Raw genomic sequence first — 23,121 nt, forward strand, 5'->3', positions numbered from 1 at the left:
CATGTAATTATCCACGTAAAAAGCAAATCCAATCAAAACTACTTACCAGCCAATCAGCTGAATCACAATCATCAGCAATATGAATTAAAGTGCTGCCAATTAGAATTTACTTATCAATCACCTACTCAACTCCAAAACTCTAGAAAATATGTGATAGCATTGCAGTGGTGGTAGCTTTCTGCCTCCATCAAGCCTCATGTCTTCACCAATTTTGCATAGGACAATATCGATAGACTTGAAGAAACTCTCACTGGAAAGGGTACATCACATAGAGTCAATGGCATAGTGGTACAGGCCAATGTCTATGGACCACATCTGCCAAGAGCTGAGCTTCCACGCATTGAGAAACTGAAGCAGAGATCAGTCACCATTGAGGACCAAGAACTGGAAGTATATGTAGCAAGTGCATGTGTGGGCCCTCAGCCTCTCCCAACCAGGGAACATTGTGTCCAGGAAACCAAGGAAGCTGCTCTTCTTGTCTGCAAGAAGAACCTGGTTTGGACACTTGCAAGGCAAACAGATCCAGAGAATCAGACAATCCCAAGCTGGACTGGTTTTAATACCAGCACCAGGGACCAAGAACCAATCTCACAAGATATTGTTGGGTATCTGCCAACCATCAATTCACCAGCCTCAGAGTTGACCATATTATTTGAAATCCTGAACCAATCAGCGCTAATCAGGAAGGAACTTCATCTAGAAACAATTAAGGTATTCACAGATCAAGCACTCTATGCAAAAGCCACTAAAATTGCCTGGAAGCACAAAGAGTGCTCCTCCAACATTCTTCTCAGGATGGGGACATTCCATACCATATGTAATGCCTTAGCCATCCTAGGAAAGCGATTTTGGGATGCTGGTCTAAAGGACGTATGCATAGAGGCTGCAATTGTCGTAGAGGGGTCCATCAATGGAGTCCTTGATGATAAATACTACAATCATGCTGTCAGGGTCCACAAGTACACCTATGAAGCACTGATGAGACTCGCATGGGCAGAGTTCACATCGTGGGTTGAGGACAACATTCCAGAGAGGAGTGGGGTGATCAAATCATTCTTAGACCATGTGAACAACATGGGCAGTGATTGAACCAACAGAAGTTGAACAATCTGTTGCAAATTCCGCTCTTAGCTGAGCTGATAACCCTGTGGACAGACTTTCTGGAACACCTCCATCACAACAATGGAGAGCTATCCACATTCTGGATATCATACATTGACATGGTAGAGAACGTAGCACTCGGGCTTCTGCACGCCTCTTCTGAGGGGGACTGGGAGTTGCACCTCCATGCTATAAGATCCATGATCCCATGGTGCTTTGCCCATGTTAAGATGAATTATGCCAGGTACCTGTCCCCTTACTTTGCTCAGATGATGAACTTCCCAGAGAAAAATCCTTCTGTGTAGGAGGCCTTCAAAACAGGCCAATTCTCAAAGCAGAACAACCCCTTTGGGCAGATCCCTGTGGACCAGGCTATTGAAGCCACAGTGAACAAAGACACACAGACTCCTGGAGGCACATCACGGTTCAGCCTGAATGCTGGAGCTATCAAGTGTTACTACATAACAGCTGAGCACCACAGTGCATTCCTGGGACAGTTAAGGGAGATGGTGCAAGGCAACAAATCAGAGCTTTGTCATGTGGAGCCACAGTGGCCAAGAATCCAGAAAGATGAGGAAGCAGTTTCAGCAGTGGTTAGCCTCATACATGAATGGGTCAACCCATTTGCAGAAAAGCGGAACCTCATTAGCGCCTCTACGGCAAAGGCAGCCCCAAGAACATTGCCTCCGACCTGATGAAGGCATGTGAGATTGGTGAGCAATGCTATGCAACCTTCAAGGATGAGAGACTAGAGGAAGACCCACCAGCAAAGAAATTCCATGACCCAATCAAAACCAACAAGCTGAAAACATTCAGTGATATGTATAAGAAGAGAGAAGTGAAATCAAATGGGAGGGTGATCATTTTGAAAGCAGACTGGTCTTTGTTTGGCCGCATCATAGTGATGGCACAAGGGCGCAGTCTACATAGGGAGGGTATCCTTTTTCATCCCCTTGGACCATTGTCCTGGGCCCTGTCCACACCAGAAGCATCGCTGAGAAAGACAAATAAAGCTACTTTAGCCACAACCTTGCAGAAAAATGCAGCAGTAGAAGAGCAACTCCCAGGAAACTCTGCTACAGTGGTTGATGGAATGAACTTGGTCCAAAGAGTGAAAGGTGATCAAGTTATTTTCAGAAATGTTGCCACAACATTTCTGGGTATGGCTCTGAGGAAAGGCAGAGTAGCAGAATAGATGTTGTGTTCGACACATACAAGGAGAACTCTATCAAGAATAGTGAAAGATCTCTACGGGGAGAAGAGACTGGTCATGAGTTGCAAGGTTATCACAGGCACACAGATGGTGAGGCAGTGGAGGATCTTCCTGAACAAAGTCAGTAACAAAAATAGTCTCATTACCTTCATAGTCCATGAATGGAGGAAGGCGGAGTACACAGCAAAGCTACAGGAGAAGATTCTGTATGCAACTGTGAATGACAAATGTTACAGAATCACATCTCAAGACAGTGAGGAGGTGTCAGCTCTTCAGTGTCAACAAGAAGAAGCAGATGGGCGCCTACTTCTCCATGCTGCCCATGCATGAGAGGGATACCAATCTGTACCGATCTGCTCAGAAGACACAGATGTCTTTAGCATTTTGTGACAAGATTGAGGCCCCATTGTTCCAGAAGTGTGGCACTAGAACCCGTACAAGCCTTGTAGGCATCAGGAAGGTTGCTGCCACTGTTGGCATAGAGGTTTGTAGGGCTCTCATCGGGTTGCACGCATATACAGGATGTGATACTGTAAGCTTTTTTGCAGGCAAAGAGAAGACAAGTGCCCTAAAACTTCTGACCAGCAACAGGGAAACTCAGGACACATTCTTAGAGTTGGGTCATGAATGGGACCTCTCCCCAGAACTGATGGACAAACTGGAGGCATCTACGTGTCTCCTGTATGCCCCAAAAGCATCAACCACCAAGGTCAATGAGCTCAGGTATCACCTTTTCTGTGCCAAAAAAGGTGAAATCAAAAGTCATCAACTCCCACCATACAAGAACTGCTTAACAAAACATGCACAGTGAGCCAACTACCAGGCTGGTATATGGAGAAGATGTTTGGAGAAGGACCCACAAGTACCAAGCCCTGTTGGCAGAGGATGGAAGATGGGGAGAGAAGAGGAAGCTGAACAGTTGGTGGTGCACTGGATGGAAGGCCATCCAGCACCCGATGCCGTCTTGTATCTACTGGCCTGTAACTGTCCAAAAAAATGTTCACTCCCAAGATGTATGTGTGTTGCAAATAGCCTCAGGTGTACTGACATGTGTAGACTGGCAGACTGTGAGAACCAGGCATCCACCGATGTGGAAGACTTGGAAAATTATTATGATTATTAATAGGTTATGAAAGTATGGAAAGCAGTCTTTGATTAAATATATTCATTTTACAACTAAATGGGGCCGAGGTTATGGCCGTGTGGAATCCCATATTTGAATTATTGTACTGTAATTCTAAATGCTATGACAAAAGCTTAAGATTGTTTTGATTTGATACAACAATATGGAAAATATTATGACATTGATAAAACTCCAGAGATCTCTCCAAATTAGGTTTTTCACCTTTTGGGGTGTGGGGTAACATTTTCTGCCATAATGATGTTAATATGGAATATATACAAAAAGTGATTACTTATTTGAAGTAATAAAGCTACCACTGGTGCAATGCTATCACATATTTTCTAACTCTAGAGATGTATACCTTGCCAAAAATCACTATGAGCATTATTCCCCTCAGATGGTACCGACCAACCCTACTGGTTCACGAACTATAACGTACTTAAGTTAACAGAATACCTTATAAATGCAGTTAATTTTGTAACTAAAGAAACATAGCAGCCAAATGCACACAGGCAGCCTAAACAGCAATGCAACAATGACCAGATCATCTGTTTCAGTTGACATTATTCTAAATTTTAAAATCATAAGACATGGGAGCAGAATTAGGTCAGTTGGCCCTTCAAGTCTGCTCCGCCAGTCAATCATGGCTGATCCTTTTATCTTTCCCCTCCTCAGCTCCACTGCCTGGACTTCTCCCCGTAACCTTTGATGCTGTGGCCAATCAAGAAACTATCAATTTCTGCGTTAAATACACCCAATAACCAGGTCTCCACAGCTGCCTGTGGTAACAAATTCACCACCCTCCGGCTAAAGAAATTTGTCTGCATCTCTGTTTTAAATGGACACCCCTCTATTCTGAGGCTGTGTCCTCTTGTCCTGGACTCCCCCACCATGGGAAACATCCTTTCCACATCTATTCTGTCTAGGCCTTTCAACATTCAAAAGATTTCAATGAGATCCCCCAGAGTCATCAAACATTCCTCATACGATAACCCTTTCATTTCCAGAATCATCCTTGTGAACCTCCTCTGAACCCTCTCCAAAGCCAGCACATCTTTTCTTAGATGAGGAGCCCAAAACTGTTCACAATACTCGAGATAAGTCCTCACCAGTACCTTATAAAGCCTCAACATCACATCCCTGGCTCTTATATTCTAGACCTCTTGAAATGAATGCTAACATTGCATTTGTCTTCCTCACCACCAACTCAACCTGCAAGTTAACCTTTAGGATGCTCTGCGTATTTCCCTCAATCGCAGGACTCTGCAGAGACTGGCGCAAACTGCCCAGAGCCCAGCACATCTGTGGAAGTGAACTTCCCACTATTCAGAACATTTACAGCAACGGGTGCATAAAAAGGGCCTAAAGATCATCGGGGACCAAGTCACACCAACCACAAACTGTTCCTGCTGCTACCATCCAGGAAACAGTACCACAGCATTAAAGCCAGGACCATCAGGCTCCAGGCCATCAGACTGATTAATTCATGCTGACACGGTCATATTTCTAGGCTATATTGACTGTTCTGTTGTATATCTTACTGTACATACTATTTATTACAAATTACAATAATTTGCACATTCAAACAAAGACATAATGTGAAGATATTTACTCATATATGTGAAGGTTATAAGAAATAAAGTCAATTTAATTCAATTCATAAAGACTTCCAAGTCCCTTTGCATCTCAGATTTTTGAATTTTCACCTCGTTTAGAAAATAGTCTGCACATTTCTTTCTTCTACAAAAAGTGCATGACCATGCATTTTCCAACATTGTATTTCATTTGCCACTTTCTAGCCCATTCTCCTAATCTGTCCTCCTGTAGCCTTCCTCAACACAAACTGCCCCTCCACCAATCCTCCTATCATCTGCAAACTTGGCAACAAAACCATCTATTCTATCTAAACCATTGATATACAGCATAAAAAGCAGTCCCAAAACAGTCACCTGCTCAACACCAGTAGTCGCTAGCAGCCAACCAGAAAAGGATCCTTTTATTCCCGTTCACTACCTCCTACCAATCAGCCAATACTCTAACCATGCCAGTAAATATCCTATAATACCATGAGCTCTGAACTTGGTAAGCAACCTCATGTGTAGCACCTTGTCAAAGGTGTTCTAAAAATCCAAATACACAGCATCCACTCCATCAATCCTACTTGTAATCTCCTCAAAAAATTCCAATAAGTTCATCAGGCAAGATTTTCCCTTAAGGAAGCCATACTGACTTTGACCTATCTTGCCCTGTGTCACCAAGTACTCCATAATGTCATCTTTAACAATTGACTCCAACGTCTTCCCAACCACTAAGGTCAGGCTAACTGGTCTATAATTTCCTTTCTGCTGCCTCCTTCCTTTCTAAAAGACAGGAGTGACTTTTTCTATGTTCCAGTCCTTCAGAACCATGCCAGAGCCCAGTGATTCTTGAAAGACCATTACTAATGCCTCCATAATCTCTATTGCTACCTCTTTCAGAACCCGAGGGTGCAATACATTTGGTCTGGGCAACTTATGTACCTTTAGGTCATTCCACTTTTTGGGCACCTTTTCCCTTGTAATAGTATCAGCATTAGAATCGAAATTAGAATCAAGTTTATTATCACTGGCAAATGATGTGAAATTTGTTAACTTAACAGCAGCAGCTCAAAGCAATACATAATACAGAAGAAAAAAAACAAAATAAAATAACAATAATAAGTAAATTACAGTATACATATATTGAATAGATTAAAAATTGTGCAAAAAACAGAAGCACTATGTATTAATAAAAAGTGAGGTAGTGTCCAAGGGTTCAATGTCCATTTAGGAATCTGATGGCAGAGGGGAAGAAGCTGCTCCTGAACCACTGAGTGTGTGCCTTCAGGCTTCTGTACCTCCTACCTGATGGCAACAGTGAGAAAAGGGCATACCCTGGATGCTGGAGGTCCTTAATAATAGATGCTGCCTTTCTGAGACACCGCTCCGTGAAGATATCCTGGGTACTTTGTACCCAAGATGGAGCCGACTAAATTTACAACCCTCTGCAGCTACTTTCGGTCCTGTGCAGTAGCCCCCGCCCCCCCAACCCCATACCAGACAGTGAATGCAGCCTGTCAGAATGCTCTCCATGGTACATTTATAGAAGTTTTTGAGTGTTTTTGTTGACATACCAAATCTCTTCAAACTCCTAATGAAGTATAGTCGCTGTCTTGCCTTCTTTATGACTGCATCAATAAGTTGGGACTAGGTTAGATCCTCAGAGATCTTGACACCTACGAAGTTGAAACTGCTCACTCTCTCCTCTTCTGATCCCTCTATGAGGATTGGTATGTGTTCCTTCATCTTACCCTTCCGGAAGTCCACAATCCACTCTTTCATATTACTAACATTGAGTGCCAGGTTGTTGCTGCAACACCACTCCACCAGTTGGCATAACTCGCTCCTATACACCCTCTTGTCACCATCTGAGATTCTACTAACAATGGTTGTATCATCAGGAAATTTATTTGAGCTAAACCTGGGTACACAGTCAGGGGAATATAGAGAGTAGAGCAGTGGGCCAAGCACACATCCCTAAGGTTCATCAGTGTTGACCGTCGGCGAGGAGGAGATGTTATCATCCATCTGCACAGATTGTGGTCTTCCGGTTAGGAGTCGAGGATCCAACTGCAGAGGGAGGTATAGAGGCCCAGGTTCTGTAACTTCTCAATGTGGGAATGATGGTATTAAATGCTGAGCTATAGTCGATGAACAATATCCTGACATAGGTGTTTGTGTGGTCCAGGTGGTCTAAAGCTGTGTGAAGAGCCATTGAGATTGCATCTGCCATTGACCTATTGCGGCGATAGGCAAATTGCAATGGGTCCAGGTCCTTGCTGAGTTCAGTCTAGTCATGACCAACCTCTCAAAGCATTTCATCACTGTTGATGTGAGTGCTACCGGGCGATAGTCATTCAGGCAGCTCACATTAGGCACTAGTATAATTGTTGCCTTTTTGAAGCAAGTGGGAACTTCCACCCATAGCAATGATAGGTTCAAAATGCCCTTGAATACTCCCGCCAGTTGGTTGGCACAGGTTTTCAGAGCCTTATCAGGTACTCCATCGGAACCTTCCGCCTTGCGAGGGTTCACTCTCTTTCGAGACAGCCTAACAATGGCCTCTGAGACAGAGATCACAGGGTCATCAGGGGCAGCAGGGATCTTCACAGCTGTAGTTATATTCTCCCTTTCAAAGTGGGCAGAAGCATTGAGTTCATCTGGTAGTGAAGCATCGCTGCCATTCATGCTATAGGGTTTCGCTTTGTAGGAAGTAATGTCTCGCAAACCCTGCCAGAGTTGTTGTACATCCGATGTCGCCTCCAACTTCATTCAAAATTGTCTCTTCGCCCTGGAAATAGCGCTGGTTTTCTGGTACAAACCTGGGTTGCCAGACTTGAATGCCATAGATCTAGCCTTCAGCAGACGACGTATCTCCTGGTTCATCCACGGCCTTTGGTTTGGGAATGCATAGTAAGTCTTTGTTAGGCACACACTCATCCACACAGATTTTAATGAAGTCGGTAACAACTGCAGCATACTCATCCAGGTTTGAAGATGAATCCCTGAATACAGTCCAGTACACCGATTCAAAGCAGTCCTGCAGGCGCTCCTGTGCTTTCCTTGTCCATACCTTCTTGGTCCTCACTACTGGTGCTGCAGTCTTCAGTCTCTGTCTATACTCAGGGAGTAGAAGTACAGCCAGGTGATAAGACTTCCCGAAGTGAAGGCAGAGAATAGCACAATAAGCATTCTTGATGGTGGTGCAGCAATGGTCCAGTGTGTCGTTCCCTCTAGTATTGCAAGTGATCTGTTGATGGTAATTGCTTAGCGATTTTTCAGACTGGCCTGGTTAAAACCTGCACTCACTTGTCTTCCCTCACACCCTTCAGCACCTCGCACACTGCTAGTGTCTTCCACAGTGAAGACTGAAGCAAAATACTCATTTAGTTCATCTGCCATCTCCTTGTCCCCCATTATTATTTCTCCAGCCTCATTTTCTAGCGGTCCTATATCCATTCTCATCTCTCTTTTATTTTTACATACTTGATAAAGCTTTTCTATCCATCTTGATACTGTTAGCCAGCCTGCTTTCATATTTCATCTTTACCCTCCTAATGATTCTTTTTTGTTGTTTCTTTTAAGAAGCTTCCCAATCCTCTCTTCCCACTAATTTTTGCTTTGTTGTATGCTCTCTCTTTTGCTTTACATTAGCTTTGACTTCCCTATTTTGCTATTTGAGTATTTCTTTGTATTTGGAATACATATATCCTGCACGGGGTGTATGGGGTGGTTGGGTCCTGACTAAATATCAGAAAACGCCAATAGCGATTACATAGCTTCTACCACCCAAGACAACTCCGCCTTCACATAGGACTTAGGTCCAGGTACACCCTGTCTCGCTGAAGGAGCTCTGGCTAGGGTGAGTGTTTGGCACCAGAAAAAATAACCAGACCAATAGTGGTGGTGTCACCTAAAATCACTGAAGTCTCCAGCAGCAGGGAGATGGATTCCAAGCTTTGGTGGAGGATTGTCTTTGTACAACAACAGCAAAGGTTGGGCGAGGTCTAGTGTATGATTCCCAATTGGGAACACCAGTAGAGGTCAAATGCTCTAGTTAGATGAGCACTGCAGCAACAGAAGGCAACGGCAAACCACTGTTGAAATTTCTGCCTAGTCAATCATGGAAAGAAACAAACGAAGGAAACCAGACAACAGTGTGAATGGGGTTGATTCTAATCAAAAGAACAAAACCTCACTCGGTCGGGGTAGTCATGTGCTGCAGGTGACACCAGACCGTCATCCAGAGACTGTAAGCAATAGAGAAAGGCTAAGGGTAGCAACATGGAACATACGTACACTTTACCAGAAAGGAAAGTTAGACAACACATTAAATGAAATGAAAAGGTTGGAAGTTGATATCTTAGGGCTGTCAGATGGACCGACAGTGTCAAATTCACTAAGAATTGTTCTCTGATAATGTATTCTGGAGGTCAACAGCATATATAACCATATAACAAACAATTACAGCACGGGAACAGGCCATCTCAGCCTTTCTAGTCCGTGCCGAACTCTTACTCTCACCAAGTCCCACCGACCTGCACTCAGCCCATAACCCCCCATTCCTTTCCTGTCCATATATCTATCCAATTTAACTTTAAATGACAACATCGAACCTGCCTCAACCAATTCTGCTGGAAGCTCATTCCACACAGCTACCACTCTCTGAGTAAAGAAGTTCCTCCTCATGTTACCCCTAAACTTTTGTCCTCTAACTCTCAACTCGTGTCCTCTTGTTTGAATCTCCCCCACTCTCAATGGAAAAAGCCTATCCACCTCAACTCTATCTATCCCCCTCATTAGTTTAAATACCTCTATCAAGTCCCCCCTCAACCTTTTACACTCCAAAGAATAAAGACCTAACTTGTTCAACTTTTCTCTGTAACTTAGGAGATGAAACCCAGGCAACATTTTAGTAAATCTCCTCTGTACTCTCTCAATTTTATTGACATCTTTCCTATAATTCGGTGACCAGAACTGTACACAATACTCCAAATTCGGCCTTACCAATGCCTTATACAATTTCAACATTACATCTCAACTCCTATACTCAATGCTCTGATTTATAAAGGCCAGCATACCAAAAACTTTCTTCACCACCCTGTCCACGAGATTCCACCTTCAGGGAAGTATGCACCATTATTCCTAGATCCCTCTGTTCTACTGCATTCTTCAATGCCCTACCATTTACTATGTATGTCCTATTTTGATTAATCCTACCAAAATGTAGCACCTCACATTTATCAGCATTAAACTCCATCTGCCATCTTTCAGCCCACTCTTCTAAGTGGTCTAAGTCTCTCTGCAAGCTTTGAAAACCTACTTCATTATCCACAACACTGATCTTAGTATCATCTGCATACTTACTAATCCAATTTACAACCTCATCATCCAGATCATTAATATATATGACAAACAACATTGGACCCAGCACAGATCCCTGAGGCACACCACTAGACACCGTCCTCTAATCTGACACACAGTTATCCACCACTGACTGAACCTTCCTAACTAACCTTCCGTGTGGAACCTTGTCAAAGGCCTTACTGAAGTCCATATAGACAACATCCACTTTCATCAACTTTCCCAGTAACCACATCAAAAAATCTTCCGGCGGAAGGGCTCAAAACCCCCAGCTTTGTCTGTTGTTGGCGACCGAGATTGAGGTCGAATCGTTCGGATAGAGATGGTGTTCGGTACTCGGTGTCAGAAAGCCGATCGGAGGCTCGAAATTTTCGGACGACTCAGAGTTGGACTGTGGTCGGGCATGGAAGGGAGAGTTTTTCTTCCTTCTCCCGTTTGCGTGAGATGTGGGACATTTGAGAGACTGAACTTTTTACTGTGCTCATGCACTGTTCTTCATCAAGTTATGGTATTGTTGCACTGTTGTAACTATATGTCATAATTATGTGGTTTTGTTAGTTTTTCAGTCTTGGTCTGTCCTATGTTTTGTGATATCACACCGGAGAAAATATTTATCATTTCTTAATGCATGACTAAATGACAATAAAAGAGGGCTGCGTGTCTTCATAATCTAAAAAAAATTCAATAAGATTTGTCAAACATGACCTTCCACGCACAAATCCATGTTGACTGTTCCTAATCAGACCCTGTCTATCCAGATAATTATATATACCATCTCTAAGAATACTTTCCATCAATTTACCCACCACTGACATCAAACTCACAGGCAGATAATTGCTAGGTTTACTCTTAGAACCCTTTTTAAACAATGAACAACATGAGTAATACGCCAATCCTCCAGCACCATCCCCACTTCTAATGACATTTGAAATACTTCTGTCAGAGCCCCTGCTATTTCCACAGTAACTTCCCTCAAGGTCCTAAGGAATATCCTGTCCGGACTCGGAGACTTATCCACTTTTATATTCCTTAAAAGCGCCAGTACTTTCTCTTCTTTAATCATCATACTTTCCATAACTACCCTTCTTGTTTCTTTTACCTTACACAATTCAATATCCTTCTCCTTAGTGAATACCGAAGAAAAGAAATTTTTCAAAATCCCCCATCTCTTTTGGCTCCGCACATAGCCGTCCACGCTGATTCACTAACGGACCAATTTTATCCCTCACTATCCTTTTGCTATTAATATAACTGTAGAAACCCTTTGGATTTATTTTCACCTTACTTGCCAAAGCAACCTCATATCTTCTTAGAAACGCAAACAACAGGAATTCTGCAGATACCTCTTCCTAGAGATGCCTCCCCTTCCCACTTTCAAATCTCTTACTAACTCTTCCTTCAGTTAGTCCTGATGAAGGGTCTCGGCCTGAAATGTTGACTGTACCTCTTCCTACAGATGCTGCCTGGCCTGCTGCATTCACCAGCAACTTTGATGTGTGTTGCTCATATCTTCTTTTAGCTTTTCTAATTTCTTTCTTAAGATTCTTTTTATATTCTTTATATTCCTCAAGCACCTCATTTACTCCAAGCTGCCTATATTTATTGTAGATCCCTCTCTTTTTCTGAACCAAGTTTCCAATATCCCTTGAAAACCATGGCTCTCTCAAACTGTTAACCTTTCCTTTCAACCTAACAGGAACATAAAGATCCTGTACCCTCAAAATTTCACCTTTAAATGACCTCCATTTCTCTATTACATCCTTCCCATAAAACAAATTGTCCCAATCCACTCCTTCTAAATCCCTTCGCATCTCCTCAAAGTTAGCCTTTCTCCAATCAAAAATCTCAACCCTGGGTCCAGTCCTATCCTTCTCCATAATTATATTGAAACTAATGGTATTGTGATCACTGGACCTGAAGTGCTCCCCAACACATACCTCCGTCACCTGCCCTATCTCATTCCCTAACAGGAGATTCAACACTGCCCCTTCTCTAGTTGGTACTTCTATGTATTGCTGCAAACAACTATCTTGCACACATTTTACAAACTCCAAACCATCCAGCCCTTTTACAGAATGGGCTTCCCAGTCAATGTGTGGAAAATTAAAATCTCCCACAATCACAACCTTGTGCTTACGACAAATATCTGCTATCTCCTTACAAACTTGCTCCTCCAAGTCTCCTCCCCATTAGGTGGTCTATAATACACCCCTATAAGCGTCACAACACCTTTCCTATTCCTCAATTCCACCCGAATAGCCTCCCTAGACGAGTCTACTAATCCATCCTGCCAGAGCACCGCTGTTATATTTTCTCTGACAAGCAATGCAACACCTCCCCCTCTTGCCCCTCTGATTCTATCACACCTGAAGCAACAAAATCCAGGAATATTTAATTGCCAATCACACCCCTCCTGCAACCATGTTTCACTAATAGCTACAACATCATATTTCCAGGTATCAATCCATGCTCTAAGCTCATCCACCTTTCTTACAATGCTCCTAGCATTAAAATAGATGCATTTAAGAAACTCTCCAACTCTTACTCTCTGTTTATCCTTAATGGAGCAAACAACTTTTTCTTCCTTCTCCCCTACACCTTCGGTCTGAGTGCTCCTGATCTCTGTCCCCTGCCTATCCTCCCTCACACACTGTCTACTAGCTTTCTCTATTTGTGAACTAACCTATGTATGGAGTTGAAATTATTTTAAACAAACAAATATCAAAATGTCTTATGGGATATTGGGCGATATCCGACCGGTTGCTTTTAGTTAAATTAAGGGGTAACCCTTTTAACATGAGCATAATCCAAGCCTATGCGCCAACAAACGATGCAGATGAAGAGGCTATCAACAAGTTTTATGAAGATCTCGACAGTGCTTATGAGCAATGTAAATCTCAGGATATGAAACTAGTCATGGGAGATTTTAACTCCAAAGTTGGACAGGAAAGGGTTGATAACATCATAGGACCTTTTGGATTATGGGAGAAAAATGAAAATGGAGAAAGGTTTACTGATTGGTGTGTCAGAAACAACAAAGTGATCACCAATACTTGGTATAAAATCCATCCACGTAGATTGTGTACTTGGATTAGCCCTGGAGATAGAACAAGGAATCAAATAGATTTCATTACCATCAATGAAGGCTTTAGAAATAATATGACAAATTCTAAAGCCTACCCAGGAGCAGACTGTGGTTCAGATCACCATCCAGTAATAGTTACCATTAAAACAAAATTAAAGAAACTGAAATGTGGAAAAAAGAGAAAGAAGTATATGTTGGGAGAACTTAAAAAAGATGGCATACTTAAAGCAACAATTCAAAACAGCTGTAGAAGAACACCTCAACGAAAACGTAACAACACCTATTTGGGACAGATTTAAATATGCTATACAGCAATCAATAGAGGGGATAATCCTGGTACAAGAAATCCAACACACCAACAAGGGGTGGATAACCCAAGAAATTCTAGATCTGATGAAACAAATAAGGTTAGTGAAGAATAATGAAGTGCAATACACAGAGCTAGACAGACAGACCAGACAATTGTGCAATACTGCAAAGGAAGAATGGCAGAATCAAAAATGCAATGAAGTAGAACGTCATATTAACAACAGCACAAGAAAATTAAGGGAATTACTGGAATTAAGAAAACCTCCTCTACGGGATGCATAAGATCAGCAGATGGATCCATACTAACAGATCCAGATAAAGTATATGAGAGGTGGATTCAGTATATAAAGTAGCTTTTTGAAGATAATAGAGGGGAACCCCCAGATATTAAACACCCTAATTCTGGACCACCTATTACCAAAGAAGAAATAACTAAAGCAATGAAAAGCATGAAACATGGTAAAGCCACTGGACCTGATGAAATTTCAGTGGAAATGATACAAGCCCTAGAAGATCTGGGCATAGATATTCTTTTTGAACTGTTTAATGGCATATACGAGTCTGGTGTATTGTCTGATGATCTCCCGAAATCAGTATTTATAACTCTGCCAAAAATTCCTGGAACTGTTGACTGTGAAAATTATAGAACAATCGGTCTTATGAGTCTCATAATAAAGACTTTGTTGAAAATTGTTCTGAGTCAAATTAAAAACAAGTTCAGGCCAGAAACTTCTAAACTGCAATATGGGTTTATTGAGGATAGAGAAACTAGGAATGCAATTTTCATACTACAAATGCTTTCAGAAAGGGAAATTGAATATCAAAATGATGTCTTTTTATGTTTTATTGATTTCACTAAAGCATTCGACAAGTGCAACATGAAAAATTATTTCAAATTCTTGCTAAACTAAACATTGACAGAAAGGACCAATAACTGCTTCAAAATTTATATTGGAACCAAATGGCGGCAGTAAAAATTGATGATAATATAAGCAGTTGGACTAAAATTCAGAGAGGAGTTAGACAGGGATGCGTTGCCTCACCGGAATTATTTAATATTGATAGTAAAATGATTCTCAGAGAAATAGAAGGCTTGGATGCCATAAAAATTGGAGATGTTAACATCAACAATATAAGATATGCAGATGATACTACCGTAACAGCAAGTGCTGCAGAAGACCTACAAATCCTCCTAGACATAGTAGTACAAACAAGTGCAGATTTTGGTCTAACCATCAACTGTAAAAAAAAACAAATGCATGGTAATATCAAAACAGCAAGATACTCCCAACTGCTAACTGTACATCGGTAACAAAGAGATTGAACAAAAGACTAGCTTTAATTACCTTTGTAGCTTTATATCACAAGATGCTAGAAGTAAAGTAGAAATGAAAAGAAGAATTGCCATTGCCAAAACCAACTTCCAAAAAATGAAACCCATTTTTACTAAGACATGTTTCTATGACAACAAGGCTTAGGCTACTAAAATGTTACATCTGATCGATCTTGCTGTATGCTTCCGAAACATGGACTATAACCCCAGAACTCCAAAGAAACTTAGAAGCAACAGAAATGTGGTTTCTTATAAGAATGCTGAAAATATCATATAGATAGGGTAACTAATGAGACAGTACTCCAACTTGCCCATAACAAAAAAATCTTTAATGAGAACATTAAATGGGAGGAAACTTAAACTCCTGGGCCATGTCATCAGAAAGGGAGAAATAGAATGCCTAACATTACAAGGCCGTATGCCTGGGAAACGCAGAAGAGAAAAGCAAAGAAGAAAATATATGGACACTGTGAAAGAATTAACAGATCTAAGTGTGCAAGATATCATTGACGCTGTGTGGGACCGTTTGATGTGGAAAGCTATGATCACCTAAGCATGTAACGCGCAAGGCACATGAAGAGAGAGATATCCTGCACCTTCCTTATTTTTCCCAGAAACTCAAGCTATTGATGCTCTGCCGTCATACCTGCCAGCATCTCCTTCCAATTTACTTTGGCCAACTCCCCTCTCATACCACTGTAATCTCTCTACTCCATTGAACTACTACTACGTCAGACTTCACTTTCTCCCTATTAGATTTCAAGTTGAACTCAATCATATTGTGATCACTGCCTCCTAACCTTTTCCTTAATCTCCCTAATTGCCTCCGGTTCATTACATAAAACCCAATCCAGTATAATTGATCCCCTTTCAGCCCAAAACTTCAACTGTACCTTTTTCCATACATGCTACCTGACCTGCTGAATTCCTCCAGCATTTTGTGTGTGTTGCTCGGATTTCCAGCACCTGCAGATTTTCTCATTTGTAAATGATCCCCTAGTAAGGTCAATGACTAACTGCTCTAAAAAGCCATCTTGTAGGCATTCAACAAACTCACTCTCTTGAGATCCATTACCAACATGATTTTCCCAATCCACCTGCATGTTAGAATCTCCCACAGCTATCATAACATTGCCTTTTTGACACATCTTTTCTATTTCCCACTATAATCTGTAGTCCACATACCAGCTACTGTTTAGAGGCCTGCATATGACTGTCAGAGTCCTTTTACCCTTGCAGTTTCTCAACTCAACCCACAAGGATTCAGCATCTTCCAATTCTATGTCACATATTTCTCAAGATTTGATGCCATTCTTTATCAGCAGATCCATACCACCCCCTCTACCTATCTTCCTATCCCTCCAATACAACGTGTAACCTTGGACATTCAGCTCCCAACTACAACCATCCTTTAGCCACAATTCAGTGATGGCCACAACATCATACCCGACAATCTGTAAAAGTACAAGATCATCACCTTATTTCTTTTACACCGTACAATGGGATATAATGTTTTGAGTACTGTATTTGCTACCTGTTTTCATTCTACATTCCTAATGCATTGATACTCACCCTGCTGGCCGCAATATTGTCCTATCAACTGCCTGCCCTTCTTGACAGTCTGACTGCTAACTATCTTTGTTTTATTACCATCCGTCCCATCCCGAGTCCCTTCACTTTGGTTCCCATCCCTCTGCCAAGTTGATTATCATTCAGAACATTTTTTTTTTAAGTGGATCAGTGGCCCTTTTTTATCTATCTGAGAGGATAGGGAGAGTTCAATTTAATACTTGGCAGCATTTTAAACCGAAATGTCAATTTTAGTTGTGTTTATCTCTTGACTGAGAAAAACAAAAAATCAAATGCTGCATCTAAGTGTCCATTTCCCACTAAATTATTCACATTGTTTTTCTCATCCAAATCATGAAATTTCCCCATTTGCTTTTTGAAAAGATTTGTATATGTAGTTGTGAATCTACAAAATTCAGCTTCCAGCATGGAGTAATGCACTACATGAGAAGAATCTCTCATTCATTGTACTCCAAACTTAAAAAGCTGGCCTGCATCATTAATGGCCCCCATCACCCAGGACATGCCTGCTTCTCATTGCTATTATCAAACAGGAGCCGGAAGACACACTCAATATTTTAGGAACAGCTTCTTCGCCTCCACTATCAAATTTTTGAATGGACAATGAACCCATGTACACCACCTCATATTTTTGTCCTTTTATGCTCTTTTATTGTGCTATTTATTTAAATTATATATATTATATACACACACATTTTAATTGTAATTAATAATGTATTGTAAAGTACTCCTGTCGCAAAACAACAAATTTCACAACATATGCCAGTGATATTAAATCCGATTCTGATTTTGAAATGTCAGAACTATAAATGGTATTTAAGGTACTGCTTAGTGCAGATCAATGTATTTACTTTTGAATTACTTTTATAATCTACTCTATAGTAACCTCTACACAATAGAGGTTATAGCAATAGTTATAGCAAAGTGACTTGTGCCTCTGGATAGCAAAACAAGATAGTTTGTGGTAAGCAAGATATTCCCAGTTAAACATATCTATATTTCTCTGTCTTGAATCTCTAATGCTACAGTAATTGTTGTACAACAAGGAGATACTTCAAGAAAAGCAAGGAAGAGTACGCTAATAGCCTGAAATTGTGATTAAGACACTATACAGGACAAAGAGGATCCAAAGGAATTAAGACAGAAGGGAGAAATTAGGAATATCTGTTTTTAAGCTAGTGAAATGTTACTTCCATATGCATTATAGCTTTGTTTTAAATCATACAAAATATCACATCGAAAACACAAAAGATTCTGCATATGCTGGATATCCAGAGTAACACATAAAAATGCCCGAGGAACTCAGCAGGTCAGGCATCATCTATGGAAAGGAATAAACAGTTGATATTTCAGGCCGGACACTTCATCAGGACTCTCGACTTACATGCAGGACAATTTTCATTCCCGTCCATAGATGCAGCCTGACTCACAGAGTTCTTCCAACATTTTGTATGTGTAATACCCTGGTAAAGGTTTCACTGCTAACGTTGTAGGGCATTTCATGTGCTGGTCTTTCTACAGAAGCAGTATTCGGTTAGAGATAATGGGTGCTTAGGAATGTAAGCCATCCAATCAGGACAGAAAGCTGGGGGAGTGTTTTTTTTATGTGCCTGACACTGGTGTAAGCCTTCGTCTTTGTCTGGCGGGAGATGAAGAGAGAACACGCCGGAGAGAACTGGTCATAGGATTTGGTACAGTAGGGATCAAGATTTGATGGAACAAGGTGTGGGAGTCTATTGAGGATTGGTGAATTTGACTTTTGGAAAGCTTGAGCTCCAACCTGTGTACATTTGACTGTTTAATTATAATGGGCCTTTTTTTATTCCTTTTCTTTACTAACTCTTTAATTCCTTTAATTATACGCAGTGTGCAATCTGTTATTTCTTGGCAACAAGCTTTAACAGGGCAGCAGATCACTCAGCATTCACACAAGCCGGGGCTTGGGTGGGAGAGACATTCCAATCTCACGGATTTGGTGGGACCAGAATGAGTATACCCTAGACGTATGAGGCTGGAGAACAATGAGTTTCTTGGTGCTGAGTTGGGAGACTGCTAGAGAGGGCTAACAAGCCATTTCCTGAGTCGCCTGGGAAGAAAAGGAGTTCATATGCGTTGCTCAAAATTTAAATATGCATAACCTAGAGTTTGAGGCACAAAACAATGCCTCTTTTTTTCTCTTGCACCAAATTTGCACACTAACTGAATGTCTGTCTTCGTCTCTGTTAATTTTGCACTTTGTTAAGGTTCTGTAAAAACTGGCTTATTAACTGTTTTTCTTTTGATCGATTAGTATTCCCTCTATTTCTTTTGGTGTTAATATCCCTTTTAATTGTTTTAATGGAATTTATTATGGGGTAAACATTAGCCAGAACAGTGGGAATTCTTCACTGTTTTTCATATTATACCATGGTTGTATTATGTTTACTTCGAATACACACATTTAATATAATATCCAAAAGAACAGCATCTTTTATAGTATAACATTCCCTTAAAAGCTGTACTTTGGGCATAATAATGTTTATTTTTTCACCATGTTTATAAAGTGAACAATTACAACTTTAATTCTACCTAACTTAAAGAGCTTTTAAATTATAACATGCTGTTCAAGTCTCAAGTAAGATTAAAAAAACACGTCAAAATAAATCTGAATGTTAATATAAATCAAAGTGGCACGCATGTAGAATTACACAAACCAAATTCCTGAAACAAAAGTTGTGTTCTAATCTTATTTGCTCCAACACAAACATGAGGAAATCTGCAGATGCTGGAATTTCAAGCCACACACACAAAAAATGCTGGTGAACGCAGCAGGCCAGGCAGCATCTATAATGTCCTGACGAAGGGTCTTGGCCCGAAACGTCGACTGTACCTCTTCCTATAGATGCTGCCTGGCCTGCTGTGTTCACCAGCATTTTTTGTGTGTGTTCCTTGAAATTCCAGCATCTGCAGATTTCCTCGTGTTTGTGTCATTGTGTTGTGTCATTGGGTTGCTACAGATAGCAACCCAATGACTTTAGTTACCCACTGTCAACACAGACCTGCTTTGCTGCCTCAGGGCCTGGACAGCTTGCAATCGTTGAGGAAACGGTGTATTCTGAATTGTGTCAAGACATTTTACAGGAGAATGTTAATAGAAGTTAGGTAATGCAAAAGACAATGATCCGAAACACAAGAGTAAATCAACAACAGAATGGTTTAAAAAGAAAATTTGTATTTTGGAATGCAAGTCAGAATCCTGACCTTAACCCAATTGAGATGCTGTGGCATGACCTGAAGAGGGTTTTCATGCAAGGTATCGCAGAAATATCCCAGGAAAACCAGGTAACTGCAATTGTATAAAGCATCATGCTTTATACAAATTATTTTATCACATTATCCTTTGATTTTCCCCTCAGTGACACCATGCACGATCAATTGATCTTCTTCAATTAGAGTTAATCCACATGATATCTATGTAGGTTTCTCATTCTAACTAAATTCTAATAAACTAGACAATCTCAAATCAAAAGTGTCCAGGGATGATACAACTCAGGGGACGAAAAATCACAAAACATCAAATTTCTAAATTGTTTATATTCACAACAAATGAGCAAATGTGCCAGAGAAGTGCGGGGTGGTGAGAGGGTACCAGGCTGGCAGAAGAAAATGAATGTATAATTTCAGGATATTCAAAGGACTTTGCACTTTACAAGTAATTAAGAGCAACAAACAATTAGGTTCATTTGCAGCCAATTAGGTAACTGAAGCGCAAGTTATTGTTGTCATAAAGCAAACCATTGAGAATTGGAAAACCTGCATGCCAGATGATTTTTCTCAGCAGCGACAGCCATAGAAATCAATCCAAGTTTGAAAATGAATGCAATCAGGCAAAATGGAAAAGAGGCGAGACAATTCCAACCAAAATAAAATTAAGGAAATTTAACCAAAAAGTATTTAACCAAGTTTTTTTTAATTTGCTTCCTGGTCCAATGGCCTGACCATTCATTTCGCCTGAGGGTTCACATAAAAGTTAAAATATATCTCATTACCTCTTCTCAGGATATAGCTAAGAGTCATCCAGGTCTTACTGCAAATGCTTGCTGTCATGGGCCCTTTCTTCAGAAAAAGATAGATCAATGGTGAAATAGTTAAAGATGTCTGGACATAACTCATCATCTTAAATGTAAGTGGGGAGAAATCTCTAGCACTGATGAGGGCCAGCAATAAAAAGGTCTTTCTTTCACATGGTTGCTTTGAAGTCCATTTCTTTTCCTACCCATGTACACAATTTAACTACAATTTAATGACTTGGATGAAGGTACAGTGGTGCTTCTAGTTGACTACATAGGTTTCCTCTGTAACACACACAAAATGCTGGAAGAACTCAGCAGGCCAAGGAGCATGCATGGAAAAGAGTATAGTCGACATTTCAGGCTGAGATCCTTCAACAGGTGTGTTGCCTAGATTTCCAGCATCTGCAGATTTTCTCTTATTTAGGTTTCCACTGTACACAGTTTCCTTACACATCCCAAAGACATACAAGTTGGCAGGGAAGTAGGCTACTCTAAATTAGCCCCAGAATGTAGCTAAGTGCTAGAATCAGTGGGACATTAATGGGAATCCAGGAGAAGTTGTTATGGGGAAAGATAAGTGGGGGAATGGGATTGCTCTAAGGTAATATACTTGATGGGCTGAGTAGCCTCCTTCAGTGTCATAGGAAATTACAAAATGCTGTGAGTATTTGCAATTTGTAAAGTTGAGTCAAACAATAAGATATGTTGATAGAATTTACTAAAAGGCAACCAGCCTTGTGTATTTAGTTTCAATATGGAGAGCTGTTGTGTTAGCTACTCATTGCAGTTCTGTGAAAGACAAATCACCATCTTAATAGTAAGAGATGAGGTGTATTAAGTTCTGTAGTCTTTAACTAAAGTCTATTTTTCTACCCAATAAAGTCTGAGATTTTGGTTAAAAGTAAAGAGGATTCAGATCTAATTTCCTGATGGACCTGTATGAAAGGTTTAAAAGTTCTCCTGATGTTGATTTATGGAAAATGTAGTTTATAAAGATACTAAAACTCAAATGCAATTAAACTAAAAAAAAAATTTAGAGTGCAATCACATACACTTAAATTTGGCCTGCTAAAATGACTATGATCCATGAAGTACAAGATTACAGTGGAGGCTATTTGTAACTGCTTGTATTTTTCTAATTCCCTCCATACACCTATCTCAATGACTGGAGCACAATTACATTTAAACCTCGTTTGCTTGAGGTATTCCACAAAAATGAGACATTATGTACCTAAAAGATGTCATTATTATCACCTGCACGCTTTCAGTTAAAAGCAGGCATTCGTTGCCTATTTAAAGATGTACTTCCATTTGTTCTGATCACACCAACGCTCCATCTATCCTGAAAAGGCTTGTACGCAAACTGTATTCCACCAATCGACATCCTTCTCTCAAAGTTGAACATTAGCAGGTGCACGACTACCCCTCCCCCTACTAATTTCAACATTTATTCAATGAAATTATATTCATTTGTGGATGACAATAAATTTTAATTAACATATTCGTTACTTCAGAATCTGGGGTTTAAAAGGCAGTTTTTCTTAAAGGAAAAACAAGTTCCTAAGCACATTTAATCAGATAGAGCAACTTGAATATGAATGATTATTTTTCTATGTTATTTGCTCAATTGGCAAATGCCCTGCAAACCGATTCCACAAATACTGTGCAGATATTGTTCAAAATAAGTCCGATAGTCTAAAGATTAACAGCGCTCAAGCGCACTGGGAAAAAATTTGACATTTGCGGTTGTGATGATGGTTTTTTGATCGACGTTTACGTAATCAATATGCAGATTAATCATTTTCTGGCTGAGGAACAGGAGCAAACCGAAATATCGTCTTCTAAATTATGTTGTACTCACTTGAGTTGCGTTTAATAATATTTAATTCGTCTCACTTCTGTCACAATCACGACGTCCATTTACGTATAGCGCCAAGGAAAAGAGTCGCCATTAGTTCTACACCTTCTGAGTTGCTAACAGGAAACGCACTTTCAACCTTACAAGCAGGAAATGGATTATCAATTCTTAACATTTTCCTTCCTGTGCACCGACGTCTTAGTTGACAAGCCAGGGCGATCGGGATTTCCGAGAAACATAGCTGGGAATGAGGATCAATCGTGGCATTGCGTTAAAATAAACACAAATATAGCCTAAATATGGAACGATAACCAAAAATACTACAACTGAAATACCTTGGATGCGAAAATTTGAAATCATAGAACCACACGGCTTAATTATTGGGCAGTACTGTGGAAAGATAAAGGATTGCCATTTCAGGCCGACGACACCACGGAATCAAACTAACGTGTTGAGTATTTCAAGGCAATATATGATATAATTTCAGAAATGTTTTAGTTTTGCCGGCCTTACTAA

At 40.5% G+C, this 23,121-nt stretch overlaps 1 protein-coding gene across 5 annotated transcripts in view; it reads right to left on the reverse strand.

Moving 5' to 3' along the window:
- The window catches only part of LOC134344535 (meiosis-specific coiled-coil domain-containing protein MEIOC-like), a 98,365-nt gene extending 75,641 nt beyond the window's left edge, over nucleotides 1-22,724 (reverse strand). For 2 of the 5 annotated variants that reach the window (XM_063044505.1, XM_063044506.1), the window contains exon 1: nucleotides 22,609-22,718. The gene's annotated coding sequence lies outside the window, so the exon portion shown is untranslated. Of the gene's footprint in view, nucleotides 1-22,608 lie in introns of all 5 variants that reach the window. The other 3 variants (XM_063044508.1, XM_063044507.1, XM_063044504.1) reach the window with 3 other exon arrangements.
- Between the last annotated feature and the right edge of the window lie 397 nt (nucleotides 22,725-23,121).

Source organism: Mobula hypostoma, chromosome 3, assembly GCF_963921235.1.
Source record: "Mobula hypostoma chromosome 3, sMobHyp1.1, whole genome shotgun sequence".
In the NCBI taxonomy this organism is placed as follows: Eukaryota; Metazoa; Chordata; class Chondrichthyes; order Myliobatiformes; family Myliobatidae; genus Mobula; species Mobula hypostoma.